This window comes from Centrocercus urophasianus, unplaced genomic scaffold (genome assembly GCF_019232065.1).
Source record: "Centrocercus urophasianus isolate 14NV4802_14NV808 unplaced genomic scaffold, USGS_Curo_1.0 seq_18, whole genome shotgun sequence".
In the NCBI taxonomy this organism is placed as follows: Eukaryota; Metazoa; Chordata; class Aves; order Galliformes; family Phasianidae; genus Centrocercus; species Centrocercus urophasianus.
In genome coordinates, this window is record NW_024884733.1 from 20,101,379 (window position 1) to 20,101,583 (window position 205).

The following is a 205-nucleotide window of genomic DNA, read 5'->3' on the forward strand; positions in this document are numbered from 1 at the left end:
GGTGAGAGGCACCACAGAAGGGAAGCCACCAAAATTCCACGACACTCAAAATATCCATGACATTCGTGCTTGTTCTGCTTTTCACCTGTAATGGTGAAAAGGCTCCACCAAAGCAATGGTGAGAGGCACCACAGAAGGGAAGCCACCAAAATTCCATGACACTCATGCTTGTTCTGCTTTCCACCTGCAATGGTGAGAGGCTCCA